Consider the following 15013-nt stretch of genomic DNA (forward strand, 5'->3'; position numbering starts at 1 on the left):
TCTTCTCTGTGAATTTAGTATCACATTATTTGGGACCACGATGGGGATAGAAAGAGGTGAATAGGGAAGGAGTAGTGGGAAAAGCAGTGTTTGGGAGAAGAAAAAGAATCACACACACATACATAAAATGCCAAATATCACATAGTAAGCATTCAGTATTTGACATTCCTTGACACATTGCCTTCAACACCCTTGGAAGACTTAAATATTTACAAATATTTATTAAAATAAAATGGTCTTCATTGCCCAATTTTAACCAAGACTAGTTACTTTCATCAGTAATTGTAGCCAGTAAATGGCCCAATCAAATGGGAAGTCCTATATATTGAATCACACTAGTGCCCGGGTTTTAGCTTTCACTCTAGATGCGTCCTTAGTAACTATATTCCATTGCTAAAGCCATTAATGATACAAAATTTTATATTTGAATTATAAAAGCTCATAGAAAATTTGACTGGCCTACCTCATGAGGTAACTGCCAGTGGCAGGTAGCAGATATTTCAGGGTTAAATGTATATTCTGAGATCCTGATATAGAGGAAAAGATTAAGAACGTTTAGACAGGAGAAATGACATGCTTGGTAGAAAACTCCATAAATTATTTTCTCTGCTTACTGGAATGAGTTTTAAATCATTTTATATGTGGCTATCAATTCATCTTTTTAAAACAAAGAACTTCCCATTGAGTTCCTTAATTCTTTTTCTCAAACATCATATCAATAATTATAATTAATGTTTGCTCAAGAAATTTAATTGATAATTTAAATCTGGATTGATTCAAATATTCAAAGAATAATAGTTTCATTTGGTTAATCTAACCAAACAATCAAGTCAAGGTAAAATCTAAAAAAAAAATAAATAAATCTTTAAATTTACTCCAAACATTATTTGATGTTTGATTTTAAAGATACATGTAATTAACTAATTCACTGGCTAATTTTGGTGGGTTTGGGGAGAGATTTACTTTTTCTCAGTTCAGTTCAGTTTCTCAGTCGTGTCTGACTCTTTGCGACCCCATGAACCACAGCACACCAGGCTCCCTTGTCCATCACCAACTCCCAGAGTCTTCCCAAACTCATGTCCACTGAGTTGGTGATGCCATCTAACCATCTCATCCTCTGTCATCCTCTTTTCCTCCTGCCTTCAATCTTTCCCAGCATCAGGGTCTTTTCAAATGAGTCAGCTCTTCGCATCAGGTGGCCAAAATATTGGAGTTTCAGCTTCACCATCAGTCCTTCCAATGAACACTCAGGACTGCTTTTTCTACTTAACATAAAATTCTATTTCGCTATTTATTTGAACCACTCTGCTTTTATTCTGAAACAGCTACAAATTCATCCTTAATTTCATATTATATTTTCCTGAACTTTAAAGAAATTATGGTAATATTCAGACTTTTCTGATTCAGGTATATAAAAGTCCAATCTTTTTATTTATTTTCAGGAGGCATTTGATTCTAATGCTTGAAACAAGCTTATTCTTATTTGCAAATGTTTAACTTTCCTATTTTTTTTTACTCCGAACTGCCAAAACAAGAGCAAATGGGTCAAATCTTAAATTTAGTATTAATACCATAAACTTATCAACATGAAATTATCTTATTATAAGATCATTATTAACTCAGTCTCCTTCATCATCCCAAAAACTGGAGAGAGAGAGCAAGTGGTGTTGTATGTGCCACTTCATCAAGGTTGCTTGTGACTGGCTTCTTGTTTCCTATACTTGAAAAAATGACTACATCACAGGTACCATAATTAACCTTAGTGTAATATAATGTATGCTAAAACCAAAGGCAAAAATAACGTTGTACTAAGAGTTAAGTGTAAATAAAACTGGTTGTAAAAAAGTGTTAAAAAATTATAAGTATCCCTTTAATTGCTTATTTATTTAGGGATTCCACATTTGTTTTAGTTATCCCTTGAACTGAGAAATATCCCTGGTGAGATTTACCTCACTAGGTTCTGAATACAGTCTAAAATTTTACAAATGAATTTCCTATCCTTCGATGTATAACTTCCAATCTGTGTGCCAACTTTGTGTACAACTATTTTCTAAAATCTTTAACACAGATTTAATACAGCCTATGAAAACATTTATTAAGCATTTGCTTTATACAAAGCATAGTGTGCTAGATCCAAATGAAAGCTAAAAGTCCAGTACACTAACATATGATGGTTCATGGATCACTTTTAGTTTCCAACATTTGCAGCACATATCATTGACAGCTGCTTCCAGGGTTTTGCAATTGCTGCCAAGTACTAAGGATTGATATTTTCTGAAACTGTTTAGTTTTGGGGTATCCTGAAAGGCACTGAGAGTATGAGAGGCCATCATGTGCATGTGAAGTTGGCTGTGAGTAAAGGCTCTGCTGGTTTGCATTTAGGACATAGCAATAAAGACAACTTAAGGCAGATGAGCTAAGTGACCATAGGGTTGAAAAAAAAAAAAAAAAACTCCCAAGGAAAATTAGGTTACTTTCAGATTTTACTTGACCTGCTTTAATTAAGTATGAATTACTTATCAGTTCAGTTCAGTTGCTCAGTTCTGTCTGACTCTTTGCAACCCCATGAATCGCAGCACGTCAGGCCTCCCTGTCCATCACCAACTCCTGGAGTTCACTCAGACTCACAGCCATCGAGTCAGTGATGCCATCCAGCCATCTCATCCTGGGTCGTCCCCTTCTCCTCCTGCCCCCAATCCCTCCCAGCATCAGAGTCTTTTCCAATGAGTCAACTCTTCTCATGAGGTGGTCAAAGTACTGGAGTTTCAGCTTTAGCATCATTCCTTCCAAAGAAATCCCAGGGCTAATCTCCTTCAGAATGCACTGGTTGGATTTCCTTGCAGTCCAAGGGACTCTCAAGAGTCTTCTCTAACACCACAGTTCAAAAGCATCAATTCTTCGGTGCTCAGCTTTCTTCACAGTCCAACTCTCACATCCATACATGACCACTGGAAAAACCATAGCCTTGACTAGACAGATCTTTGTTGGCAAAGTAATGTCTCTGCTTTAATGTCAACAGAAAGGGAAAGACTAAAAATCTCTTCAAGAAAATTAGAGACACCAAGGGAATATTTCATGCAAAGATGGGCTCGATAAAGGACAGAAATGGTATGGACCTAACAGAAGCAGAAGATATTAAGAAGAGGTGGCAAGAATACACTGAAGAACTGTACAAAAAAGGTCTTCACGACCAAGATAATCATGATGGTGTGATCACTCACCTAGAGCCAGACATCCTGGAATGTGAAGTCAAGTGGGCCTTAGAAAGCATCACTACGAACAAAGCTAGTGGAGGTGATGGAATTCCAGTTGAGCTGTTTCAAATCCTGAAAGATGATGCTGTGAAAGTGCTGCACTCAATATACCAGCAAATTTGAAAAACTCAGCAGTGGCCACAGGACTGGAAAAGGTCAGTTTTCATTCCAATCCCAAAGAAAGGCAATGCCAAAGAATGCTCAAACTAATGCACAATTGCACTCATCCCACACGCTAGTAAGGTAACACTCAAAATTCTCCAAGCCAAGCTCCAGCAATACATGAACCATGAACCTCCAGAGTTCAAGCTGGTTTTAGGAAAGGTAAAGGAACCAGAGATCAAATTGCCAACAACCATTGGATCATCGAAAAAGCAAGAGAGTTCCAGAAAAAAATGCCTATCAGTTTTTTTTATTCACCTCTATTACTAAACCACTTTTAAGACCATCTTGAATTTTCATAGGTAATGTCTATAAGCATTCTGCAGTGATGTAGATTTATTCATATCAATTGGAAAACTCTTTGAAAACTAAATAAATAGAACTAGCAAGTGAGTGTATGGCTTTATAACTGTTAGCACTGCAATGACATTGTTTGCTTACTAAAAGTATACTACAGTGATTAAAATATTTAAATTCTCTACTGTAAATTCTTAAAAGTATATGCTTACTGATGTAGATTCTTTTTAAAAAGTTCTCAATAAATATAAAACAGTGGCCAAGCCACAGTAAAGAAGACTTCTTGCAATTTCCCCACAGTGCTCACCCTTCGACCATTTCACATCTGTATTCTGAAGGATTCACCCTCTTAATTATGTGAAAAGAAATCAGGGACCTCATGAGAATTTGCATACCTACTCACTGGACATGCAGCCAGCCATGCACATTAAAATTACTTTCTTTTCCCTGGACATCATTATCATAAAGACAAAAGACATATAGTCACTACTTTCTACAATCATTATTCGTTGAATTCACCCCTTAAAAACAGAAAACTGTTGTACATGCTTCCCTAGAGAGATATAATATATCAGAATTTGAGAAATGCTTAATGACATAGTCTAACATGGTCTGAATGCTGTAGATATAGACCTCTTAGATTCCTGCTTTTACAACTTTTCCTTTTGTATACTGAAGGCATCAAAAAGTAGGAGCTACATTTCATTGTACTGTTGTGCAAATCTTTAAGCTTTCATCTTTGATTACAGAAGTTGATGTGTGGGTGGTTAGGGGAAACTAGGTTCTGAGAAATGAAAGCTCTCTTCCTTCATAGAGTGTGTAGCTCCCCATGGACATGTTGGTGCATTACTTACATTTTCCAGTCTGCCTCTGCAGGTGTTAGTGCTAAGGTTTAGGCAGCACAGATAAAGCTAGCAAGTGGAGGGAAATCAGGTTTCACAGACTGACCACTTCTCTGGAGGAACCAGATCATGCCATCCACGGAAACACCAAAACAACTACTGAACCATTTCTATTTGGTATTTTAAAAGTTGTACCTTTACTATTTGTGTAAATCTGAAGAAAATTTATTTTTCTGGCCAGACAAAATCTTTGGGGGATTTTTCAATCTTGGTGTATTGAAAAACTAAGCTTTACGATGTCAAACAGATGTTTTTTTATGCCACCAAGTATACTTACTTTGAAGAAGGAAATGGCAACCCACTCTAGTATTCTTGCCTGGAGAATCCCGTGGATGGAGGAGCTTGGTGGGCTAGAGTACACGGGTCACAAAGAGTCGGACACGACTGAGCGACTTCATTTTCACTTTCACTATACTTACTTAAGTCAGTACATCTTAAATTCAGCTCTAGAAATATCTTTCATAAATGTTTCCTGAGTAAGATTTTCTCTATATACCAACTCTGGTCGAATGGCACAATTAATTAATTAATTAGCCAAAATGTAGCTATTTACCACCTGCTAAAATCTATACCTCATGACTCCTGCTCTCAGAGAATTTCTGTTCTTGGTAAAGGCAAGATGATGACTAAGAATGTGATGATTTTTATAGAATCAACTTGAAAAATAATCTTGTATAAATCTATTTTATTTTTACTTAAATAATATGATAGATGACCACAGTTTTAATTAACACTCAAGGCCTTTCAGACTTAACAAGAAATTATATCTATCTTTACTGTGTATATTAGTCAAGATTCTCTCGCAAATGAAACCAATGGACTGTATGTGTGATGAACTTCTAGTTTGAAAATGAAACTCAGAAGATGAGAATGAGAGCCCATGGAGTAAGTTGCAGTCTGAGTATCAGCATGCTTGAGACTCAAAATGGACCATGTTTCAGTTTGAGTCCAAAAGAAGGAAAAGACCAATGTCCCAGATCAAGGCAGTCAGGCAAGAGGAATGAATATCCTCTTACATATGAAAGGATGAGACTTAGGTTCTCTTCAGGACCACCTAGAGAAGGAACAGCAAACTGCTTTATTCAGTCTATGATTTACATTAATCTCATTAATGTAAAAAACTAACACTGTTAGTTCTAAAACTAACCTTCAAAAGTCCACCTCTTTTGTTAACTTGGCATCCATACACATCTCCTTAAATCACACTCAATCTTCAAATAAAGCCAGTGACAAGGATAGAATTCCACTTAATTTGATAAACCTACTATGTGTAGAACCAAAAATGCACTAACAACATTACCAGGAGGTAAAGTCCTTGACTGATGCTTACTCTTCTCTTTGACATCTGATAACTTAAATATTATTATGTTTTAAGTTAATAATAGTTAATGCCATAATATAAACTTTCAGCATCTTATGATACATGATAAAGGAATAAGACAGAAAAGAAAACAAAGTTATTTGCTAATCACATGCACGAACATACTTATAACAAAATAAGCAGAAAATACCCATGACAATTACAGCTGTCATTCTGTATCACAGTTGCAGAATTATAATTGGTTTTTACAAGTACCTTCTTCTACTACCCATTGTACATTCCCTCTGCTTTCAGCAAACACCTCAGCTAGTTATGTTCCTTTACCAGACATGCTGACCCAAACTTCATTTCTGAAGGGTCTGGGTCATTAGCGGTCCTCCCTGTATTGGATTGTTGTAGTTTCCTATTGACCTTAATCAGAGTGCAAGGTAATATTCTAAGACACACTAAGGGATCTTTTGTATTCCAGACATATTCTTCCTTACCTATACTGTGTAGCAGTAGCCCAATTTCCCCTTGGTATTCTGAGTGAATCACCTAGCCATCACAGTAATTCCCTTCTTTGGCTATTGATTCAGAATCATGAGGAGTCCAAAGTGGCATAAAATGATGTTGTATTTCATCAAATACTCTTTCTACAACTACTGAATTAATTATATGATTTTATCTTTCATTTTATTAATGGAGGGTGTTGTATTTATTCATTTGTGTATGTTGAACCATTCTTATATACCAGGAATATATCCCACTTTTTGGTCACAGTGTATGACCTTTTAAAGTGATGTTGAATTTATTTTACTAATATTTCATTCAGGATTTTTGCATCTCTATTCATCAGGGATATTGACCTACAGTTTTTTCTTGTAGTATCCTTATTTGGCTTTGATGTCAGGGTAAATCCTGGCCATGTAAAATGAGTTTGGGAGTGTTCCTTCCTCTTCAGATATGAAGGAGATTGAGATGGGTTGGTAATAATTATTCTTTAAATATTTGATAAAATTCACCAATGAAGTCATCTGTTTCTGAGCTTTTCTGTGTTAGGAAGTTTTAAATTATTGATTCAATTTTCTTGCTTAATATTGGTCTGTTCAGATATCCTACTTCTTCATGATTCCAGATTGCAGGTTTCTAGAAATTATCCATTTTTCTAGGTTATCCAGCTAGTTGTCATCTAACTGTCCATAGAGGTCTTTTATGATCCTTTGCATTTCTATGGCCAGTCAGTCAGTTCAGTTGCTCAGTCGAGTCTGACTTGTTGCGTCCCAATGGACCGCAGCACACCAGGCCTCCCTATCCATCACCAACTCCTGGAGGTAGCCACTGTAGTGTGCCCTCTTTCATTTCTAATTTTATTTATTTGAATCCTCAAATAAATTTATTTGAATTTTATTTATTGAATCCAGCTTTTTTCTTACTATAGATAAATGTTTATCAATTTCATCTTTTTTTTTAAGAAAAAATCCTTAATTTCAATGATCATTTTTGCTTCTGATTTTTTTTCTGCTTTGATGTTGTTTCTTTCCTTCTGTTAACTTTGTGCTTAGTTTGTTCTTCTTTTGCTAGTTCCTTGAGGAGTAAAATTGGTGATTTGAAATTTTTCATGTTCATTAGTGTAAGTTTTTTTTCACAATAAACTTCCTTGTTAGAATTGCTTTCTTTGCATCCTATAATTTTGGTTTGTTGTGTTTCTGCTTTTTTTGCTTCAAAATATTTTATATTTGACTTCTTTTTTACTCATTGTATGCTTAATTTCCACATATTTGTGAATTTTCCAGTTTTACTGCTGCATTAATTTTTTTTTAATCATTTATTTATTTATTTATTTTGTTTGTTCTGGGTCTTTACTACCACGTGTGGGCTTTCTCTAGTTGTGGTAAGAGGGGGCTAATCTTTGATGCAATGCACAGGCTTTTCACTGTGGTGACTTCTCTTGTTGCAGAGTACAGGCTCTAGGAGCTTGGGCTTCAAAAGTTTCAGCATGTGGGCTCAGTATGTGTGGCTTGAGAGCCCTAGAGCTCATGGAGTCCAATAGTTTTAACTGTTGGGGCCCACGGTGGGCTCAGTGGTTGCGACTCATGGGATCTGGATCATGGGCTCAGCAGTTGTGGTACACAGGTTTTAGTTGCTCTGAGGCATGTAGAATCATTCTGAACCAGAGATCAAACCTGTGTCCCCTGCATTAGCAGGTGAACTCCTGTCTATTGTACCTTCAGGGAAGTCCTGTATTGATTTCTAATTTCACACAACTGAGTCTGGATATGATTTCAATCTTCTAAAATTGATAAGAATAGCTTTGTGACCTAACAAATTGTATATTCTGAAAAAGGTCCATGTATGCTTGAGAATAATATATATTCTGCTGCTATTTGATAGAATGTTTTATATGTGTGTATATATATATATATATATATATGTTCATTTAGTCTAAAGTATAGCTCAGGTGCATTTTTTTTTTTTTGGTCTGGATAACCTATCCATTAGTGAAAATGTGGTAATGAAGTCCCTAGCTCTCATTGTATGTTGTCTATTTCTTTCTTCATATATGTTAGTATTTGCTTAATATATTTAGGTGTTCCAAGTTGGGTGCATGTATATTTATCATTGTTATGTCCCCTTGATGAACTGATCCTTTTATTGTTATCTATCTATCTATATCTATATCTATCTATCTATCTATATCTATATCTATATCTATATCTATATCTATATCTATTTCTATATATATTTGACTTCCCTGATAGCTCAGTTGGTAAAGAATATGCCTGCAATGCAGGAGATGGGGGTTCAGTCCCTGAGTTGGGAAGATCCCCTTTTTGTTTGTTTGTTTTAAGTATTTTAACATATCATCTCAGTCTCTCCTAGCAGTCATCTTCTGCTCAGAAACCAACTGATAGCTTTATGGGGTTCCTATGAGTGGCAATACATTTTTTTTTTCTCTTGCTGTTTTAAGTCTCTCTCTTGTTGACATTTTTATTATAATGCATCTTGGGGGAACTTTTTAAAGTTGAATTTGTTTGGGGTTGGTTGGAGCTTCATTGTTCTTGGTGGGAAATGCCAGCCATTGCATGCTTCTGCTTGCTCTTTTGCATGCCATTCTCCCTGCCAGACTTCAAGATAAAGGTAATGATTCCATTCTGTCAACCCACACCTCCACCAGAGACTCCTGGACACTCACAGGAAAGTCTGACACAGTCTCTTGTGGGGACACTGCTCCTTTCTCTTGGCTCTTGGAGCACAAAAGGTTTTGTTTGTGCCCTCCAAGAGTCTGTTTCCCCAGTCCTGTGGAAGTTCTGTAATCAAATCCCACTGGGCTCTAAAGTCAAATTAACTGAAGGTTCTCAATCTCTTTGCCAGATCCCCGGTTGGGAAATCTGTTGTGGGTCCTAAACTTTCCTAATAGTGTGAGAATTTCTTTGGTATAATTGTTCTGCAGTTTGTGGGTTATCTGCTCGATGGCTCTATGATGGGGCTAATGGTGACCTCTTCCAAGAGGGCTTATGCCGCATGCTATGTGAAGCAGGTCTGCTGCAGCCAGAGCTCCTGTTCCTGCAGCAGGCCACTGCAGACCCATGCCTGCACAGGAGACACTCAAACAGTCAAAGGCAGGTCTGGCTCAGTCTCTATGGGGCCTCTGGGTCCTGGTGCATACAGCGTTTTGTTTGGGCCCTCCAAGAGTCTCTGGTGGGTATGGGGTTTGATTCTAAATGTGATTTCACCCCTCCTACCATCTTGTTGGGGCTTCTCCTTAGCCCTTGAATGTGGGGTCTCTTTTTCTGGTGGGATCCAACATTCTTCTGTCAATGGTTGTTCAGCAGTGAGTTGAAATTTTGGAGTTATAGTAGAAGAAGATGAGCACACATCCTTCTACTCTGCAATCTCGTATTGAGCTAATCAAATTGATCTCATGGACCATAGACTTGTCTAGCTCAATGAAACTGTGAGCCATGCCGTGTAGAACCATGCAAGATAGAAAGATCATGGCTGAGAGTTCTGACAAAATGTGGTCCACTGGAGAAGGGAATGGCAAACCACTTCAGTATGCTTGCCTTGAGAACCCCATGAACAGTATGAAAAGGCAAAAAGATATGACACTGAAAGATGAACTCCCCAGGTCGGTAGGTACCCAATATGCTATTGGAGAAGATTAGAGAAATGGCTCCAGAAAGAATGAAGAGACAGAGCCAAAGCAAAAACAACATCCAGTTGTGGGTGTGACTGGTGATGGAAGTAAAGTCCGATGTTGTAAAGAACAATATTGCATAGGAACATGGAATGGTAGGTCCATGAATCAAGGTAAGTTGACAGTGGTCAAACATGAGATGGCAAGAGTGAACATTGGCATTTTAGGAATCAGCAAACTAAAATGGACTGGAAAGGGTGACTTTAGCTCAGATGACCACTGTATCTACTACTGTGGGCAAGAATCTCTTAGAAGATATGAAGTAGCCACCATAGTCAAAAAAAGAGTCTGAAATGCAGTACTTGGATGCAGTCTCAAAAATGACAGAATGATGTCTGTTTGTTTCCAAAGCAAACCATTCAATACCACAGTAATCCAAGACTATGCCCCAACCACTAATGCTGAAGAAGCTGAAGTTGAATGATTCTATGATGACCTACAAGACCTTCTAGAACTAACACCAAAAAAAGAGATGTCGTTTTCATCACAGGTGACAGGAATGCAAAAGTAGGAAGTCAAAAAATACCTGGAGTAACAGGCAAGTTTGGCCTTGGAGTACAAAATGAAGTAAGGCAAAGGCTAACATAGTTTTGCCAAGAGAAAGCACAAGTCATAGGAAACAGTCTCTTCCAACAGCACAAGAGAATACACGTTGATGTCACCAGATGGTCAATATCAAAATCAGATTGGTTATATTCTTTGAAGCCAAAGATGGAGAAGCTCTATACAGTCAGCAAAAACAACACTGGGAGCTGACTGTGGCTCAGATCATGAAGTCCTTATTGCCAAATTCAGACTTAAATTTAAGAAAGTAGGGAAAACTAGTAGACCATTCAGAATGACCTAAATTGAATCCTTTACAATTATACAGTGGAAGTGACAAATAGATTCAAGGGGTTAGATTTGATAGACAGAGTGCCTGAAGAACTATGGATAAAGGTTCATGACATTGTACAGGAGGCCGTATTCAAGACCACCCCCAAGAAAAACATGTAAAAAGTAAAATGGCTGTCTGAGGAAGCCTCATAAATAGCTGAGAAAAGAAGATAAGTAAAAGGCAAAGGAGAAAAAAGATATACACGTTTGAATGCAGAGTTCCAAAGAATAGCAGTGAGATATAAGAAAGGCTTCTTCAGTGATCAGCACAAATAAATAGAGGAAAAATATAGAATGGGGAAGACTGGAGATCCTTTCAAAAAATTACAGATTCCAAGGGAACATTTCATGCAAAGATGGGCACAATAAAGGACAGAAATGGTATGGACATAACAGAAGCAAAAGATATTAAGAGATGGCAAGAATACACAGGAAAAGTATGCAAAAAAATTGTTAATATCCTGGATAACCAGGGGTGTGTGAAAATTAGTCTAGAGCCAGACATCCTGAAATGTGAAGGCAGGTGGGCCTTAGGAAGCATCACTACAAACAAAGCTAGTGAAGGTGATGGAATTCCAGCTGAACTATTTCAAATCCTAAAAATGATGCTCTGAAAGTGCTGCACTCAATACACCAGCAAATTTGGAAAACTCAGCAGTGGCCACAGGACTGGAAAATGTCAGTTTTCATTCCAATCCCAAAGAAAGGCAATGCCAAAGAATGTTTGAACTACTGCACAATTACACTCATTTCTCATGCTAGCAAGGTAGTGCTCAAAATCCTTCAATTTAGGTTTTAACAGTACATGAACTGAGAAATTTCAGAAGTTCAAGCTGAATTTAGAAAAGTCAGAGGAACCAAAGATCAAATTGCCAACACCTGCTGGATCATAGAAAAAGGAAGAGAATTTTAAAAAAGACATCTACTTCTGCTTTATTGATTATACAAAAGTCTTTGACTCTGTGGAAAATTCTTCAAGAGATGGATTAACAGAACACCTTACCTGCCTCCTGAGAAATCTGTGTGCAGGTCAGGAAGCAACAGTTAGAACTGGACATGGAACAACAGACTGGTTCCAAATTAGGAAAGGAGTACAACAAGGCTGCATATTGTCACCCTGCTTAATTTATATGCAGAGTACATCATGTGAAATTTCAGGCTGGATGAGGGACAAACTGGAAACAAGATTGCCAGGAGAAATATCAATTATTTTAGATATGCAGATGATAACACCCTAATGGCAGAAAGTGAAGAGGAACTAAAGAGCCTCTTGATGAAAGTGAAAGAGGAGGGTGAAAAAGTTGGCTTAAAACTCAATATTCAAAAAACAAAGATCAAGGCATCCAGTCCCATCACTTCATGGCAAATATATGGGGATAAACGGAAACAGTGACAGTTTTTATTTCTTGGGCTTCAAAATCACTGCAGACATTGACTGCAGCCATGAAACTAAAAGATGCTTGCTCTTGGGAAGAAAAGTTGTGACAAACCTACTGTATTAAAACGCAGAGACATCACTTTGCTGACAAAGGTATGTTGAGTCAAAGCTACGCTTTTTTCAGTAGTCAAGTATGGATGTAAGAGTTGGACCTTAAAGAAGGCTGAGCACCAAAGAATTAATGCTTTTGAACTGTGAAGCTGGAGAAGACTCTTTAGAGTGTCTTGGACAGCAAAGAGATCAAATCAATCAATCCTAAAGGAAATAAACCCTGAATATTCACTGGAAGGACTGATGCTGAAGCTGAAGCTCCAATACTTTGGCCACCTGATGGGAAGAGCAGAAAAGACCCTGATGCTGGGAAAGATTGAAGGCAGGAAAAGAAGGGGAGAACAGAGGACAAGATGGCTGGATGGCATCACCAACTCAATGGATGTGTTTGAGCAAACTCTGGGGCATGGTGAAAGACAGGGAAACCTGGGTGCTACAGTCCATGATGTTGCAAGTCAGACACAACTGAGTTATGACACAACAAGCCATAATGTCTATGATACTTTGTTGTGGCTGTCTGACCAGGCTAATACACTATTCACCTCATATTTTTACAAGGATTTAAGGCCTTCTTTCCACACTTAAGTTTCATCCCTATTTCAAAAAGAAAAATCTAAAAAAATAGTAAATCTCATTAACAATAGGTATCTTCTGAGTGCAAACAAGTTTAATGCATACACATAAAATTATTACCATCCTAATTTCTTCTAATAACTAATTATGTATATTTATGTTGAGAACCATGATAAGATATGCAGATAAATCAGTGGATCATACATTTTAAATGTTTGAAACTTTCTCTATTCCCATCTCCTGGGGTCATGACATGTGTTTTTCCTTCATTTCCTCTTTACTTCTCTAAGCCATCATTATATTCTCAATGTAGATGCTGTTTCATTAGGAAAATTTTCTTAACCTTCATACTGGGTACAGTTTCCAATTACATGTTATATGTTTCTTAGAAATTCTTCACTTCTCTTTTGTAATAATTTCAAACACACTGTATTAGCCTGGGCTTTCTAGAGAAACAAAATTAATAGAATTTAATTATTAAGAAAAAAGAAATACATTATGTTCACTCAATGATGAAGTCTGTAAAATCCAAGTCCTACAGCTTGCAGACCTTCTGACTCTCAGCTGTTACAGGTTCCCAGTTTCATGTTAGGTCCTCTTCTAAATTGCATTTCCCCAGTTAGGTTTGACTACCTTCAATCTGGAGACAATGCGCAGATTTTTTTTTTTTCACATGGGTCTTTCTTCTGTGTTCTTCACCATCTACCCAACTATGACATTTAATTTGTATGTTGCAAAGCCCATCTCCTTCTCTGCCTCTTCTAAATTCTGATCCTTTTCCAGTGTTCCCAATATCAATGAATGTTGAGTGCATTGTAAGTTGTGTAAATGAAATTTCTAAGAATCTCCATTGACACTTCTCATCCATATAACTAGAATCAGTCTGTTGATTCTCTCTCTAGTTCTCTTAATTTCTGCCACTTCTTTCTCTTTCATTCCCCACTCTGGTGTCCCAAATCTATGATAACATCACCTCTGTCCTGCTTGACTGCAATAATCTGTTAAAATTTTTTTCCCTGAGTTTATTTCTAGACACTCCAGTCCATGCTATAACCAAAGAGACCTTTTCAAAAGGGAATACTAATCATATACAGCTGCTGCTGCTGCTGTCGCTTCAGTCGTGTCTGACTCTGTGCGACCCCATAGACAGCAGCCCACCAGGCTCCCCCGTCCCTGGGATTCTCCAGGCAAGAACACTGGAGTGGATTGCCATTTCCTTCTCCAATGCATGAAAGTGAAAAGTGAAAGTGAAGTCACGCAGTTGTGTCTGACTCTACTACTGTTAAAGCATTTCATTAGGTTTCCTTTATATTTAGTCATACCTCCCCTTATCTTTCCATATTCATCTTTAATTTATTCCCCTCTATCTTTTTCTCTCACTTTCTGCCCAATTGTACCTTATAACACTGGCCTTGACTCATTTGCTTGAATACTTCATATTTTTTCTCAAGACATGACCTTTGGAAAATCCCCACCCCAGTACATCCATACATAGTTTATCCCAATTAACAGATTGGCATAAGCCTCAGGAAGGCTTTTTCTGACCATCTTAACACTAAATTGCCTTAAAGTATCATGTACCTCTCATTTGAATTACATGTTATTGTACTTATTTTATTATTTTATATGTCTATTTTCCTTTGTAGATTGCAATGCCCATCAGCATTAGTTTTGTCTCTTTTATCCTCACTATGTCCCTAGATTGTGCCTGGCACATATATTAATAAATAATGAAGCTAAATAAATTTTTAAAATTAGTCAGTGTTGACAGTATGCAGGAACCACAGGGTCATGTAAAAATATGTTGGGAATACACCTTACCCTCAAAGAGCTTACCTTTTGGTTTAGAAGATAAATACAAATAGAAATGAAAATGAAATATTACACAAATTAACATTCAACACTATGACATGAGGAGTCTCAAAACAATTTTTTTCTAATTTAGAAAGTAATAGTAAG

Source organism: Oryx dammah, unplaced genomic scaffold (assembly GCF_014754425.2).
Source record: "Oryx dammah isolate SB20612 unplaced genomic scaffold, SCBI_Odam_1.1 HiC_scaffold_28, whole genome shotgun sequence".
NCBI lineage: Eukaryota > Metazoa > Chordata > Mammalia > Artiodactyla > Bovidae > Oryx > Oryx dammah.